At 48.5% G+C, this 2,495-nt stretch overlaps 1 pseudogene; it reads right to left on the bottom strand.

The window, feature by feature from the left end:
• Positions 1-1,204: 1,204 nt before the first annotated feature.
• Positions 1,205-2,096, bottom strand: LOC136322607 (small ribosomal subunit protein eS24 pseudogene; annotated as a pseudogene).
• Between the last annotated feature and the right edge of the window lie 399 nt (positions 2,097-2,495).

The raw sequence follows: 2,495 nt of genomic DNA, 5'->3' as shown, positions 1-2,495 counted from the left end.
AGCCTTGCTGGGATCTGAGCGAGGCCCAGGGCACACTGGCAGCCTGAGCTTTTCCGGGGGAAAAGCTCCCCCTCTTCCCTGCCCTCTGGCTGTCCTCAGTCATTCACTGCATCCGGTAACCCCAGTGCTCACCAGCATCGCCAGTAGGTCTTCTCCGATGTAGGACTTCGAGCCAAAATTCCTAGCCCCGTCTCTTGGTTTCCGTGGACACCAGATCCTTGTCCGCAGCCTGGAGGTTACACTACTTACCACAGAAGACCCTTAGGAGGTAAAATGAGATCGTGCAGCCCGTTCTGCTGCGGGACTTGGCTCAGGTGGCACCACCACACCGGGCTGCAGATCTGTTCACAGGAATGTCTCCTGCTCCCCTAGTTTCTCAAGGGCAACTGCTGTGCTTCATTCACCCAGCTCGTGGCCGGCATTCCCAAAGTTACAATTGACCCATGGCCCGACTCGGTCTATACAGGTGGGTTTTATTTTGCTTGCAGAATAGGTAAAGGATTTCATTTGCTGTTGAAATCAGGAGATTCATGCATAAATGTGGACCATGCATAAATGTGGACTCCTCAGCTTCTCCGGAGAGTTCTGAAGATGAGGCTCCCAGGCCCGTATTCCCCCCACTCGGTGAAAATGTGCTAGCACTCCGGAGAGGCTGTGTTATCGCTCCCCGCTCTGCCCGTCTCCATCTCCCTTTCCTCTCACACCTGAATCACCTCTACTTCACTCACGGACTTCACCTACCTGGTCCCGTGGGCAGCCGAGCGAGCAGCTCCTGTTGGTGACGTGAGCAGTCATGGAAACGAAGGTCTCCATTGGGCCCACCAAATAGTTTTTTTTTTTTCTTTTCAGGATAAATGAAAATATGACCTCATTTTAATTTTTATTGAGGCTAACAAATCATCTTTTCAGTAATAAGAACTAAGTGGGGTTCTAGAAAGGCCCAAAGAAATTCAGATTTTAAGTCTCTCTCTTAAGAGAAACTACAGATGCGAAATATTAGCATGAACACTCCAAACTGGCCCTCTATGCTCCCATAATGCCCTTACTCTACACCGGGCATCTTGTGCTATTAAACGAAAGGATAACCACCACCCCGTCACAACAGACTAGTTACACTCCCAATAAACTTCAAATATATTTCATACAACAAGTAGACACAGAAAAGTTCTCAGTTTATTAATCCTCTCATGAGAAATCTGCATCATCACCACAGATAGTCGCTGATGAATCTTGACTCCTTTTTGCCAGCACTGACATTGGCCTTTGCAGTCCCCGACTTTCTTCATTCTGGTCTTGCGTTCTTTCCTCTGTTTTCTTGAGGTCTTCTTCTTTTCATACAGCCCATGACTTGCAAGTCTATGTTTGGGTTCATTTTTCTTTGCATAGTCCAAGGAATCATAAATCATGCCAAAACCAGTTGTCTTGTCACCACCAAAATGGGTTCTGAATCCAAACACAAAGATGACATCTGGTGTGGTCTTATATATTTTGGCTAGTTTTTCCCGGATTTCTGTCTTGGGTACTGTTGCCTTGCCAGGGTGAAGGACATCAATGACCATTTGTTTCCGCTGAAGTAGTCTGTTGGTCATAAACCTCCTGGTCCGGATAGTTACTGTGTCATTCATGACGGCAGCCTATCTTCAAGCAGCCAGGGAGAAAAAGAGCACCAGAGTTTTCTATACATGCTTGTTGAGGAGGCATCTGGGTCTCGTAAGGGCAACAGAAGGTACTGGGCAGAGTAAGGCCCTTGGGGAGAAACTGTCCCCGTAAGGAGATACCATATAGATCAGTGTTTGTTACCTGCCGGTTTGCGGACCGGAGCAGATCTGCCAGAAGTTTCCTGCGGACCAGCGGGTGAAAACCACTGCTCTAGATAACAACCCAGCCTTCCATGGGTGGCCATGGGCAGTGATGTTGGACTGATTTGTCTGTAATCGATCTCTGTTCATCCTCTTGGTGAAAATAGGTGACGTGCAAGAAGGGATAGAGTTGGCATTGGCTTTATGGAGCCACTGTCATCCAGGAAAATGCCTCTGGCCTTCTTCATTCAAATATTCTAATCATCACCTGAACACTGACCCAAACATCCAACAACAAAAAGAAAGAAAGGAATGGTGGAGGTGGGGAGGCAGCATCATTCTACGGTAAGGCCCAAGTGGCACAAATCTGGAAACAAACATGGCGGGGAGATAGTTAGGAAGGGCCTGAAGCTGGGGTGTGGCAGGTGGTGCTCTGGAAAAATGGCAGTTGCCATGTTGAAGCTGTGAGCTGGGAGTGAACCCAAGGAGTGAGGACATCAAGAAACAATTACTGCTCGGGGGCCTCTGCTTCAAGGATGACCTGCTGCAACACTGCACACTCAGGTAGGGAGAGCCCGGATGCACAGGGACCCCACCGGGCCTGACTTTTACTGTGGAAGGCAGTGAATCCCTAGAAAAAGAACTCCAGCCTAGAGGTTTTCCAACCATCTTTAGGATTCTTCCAACTAGATCCCC

This window comes from Saccopteryx bilineata, chromosome 2, assembly GCF_036850765.1.
Source record: "Saccopteryx bilineata isolate mSacBil1 chromosome 2, mSacBil1_pri_phased_curated, whole genome shotgun sequence".
Lineage (NCBI taxonomy): Eukaryota > Metazoa > Chordata > Mammalia > Chiroptera > Emballonuridae > Saccopteryx > Saccopteryx bilineata.
The sequence above is the reverse complement of the archived record's forward strand: the minus strand, read 5'-3'. Positions and strand labels throughout refer to the sequence as shown.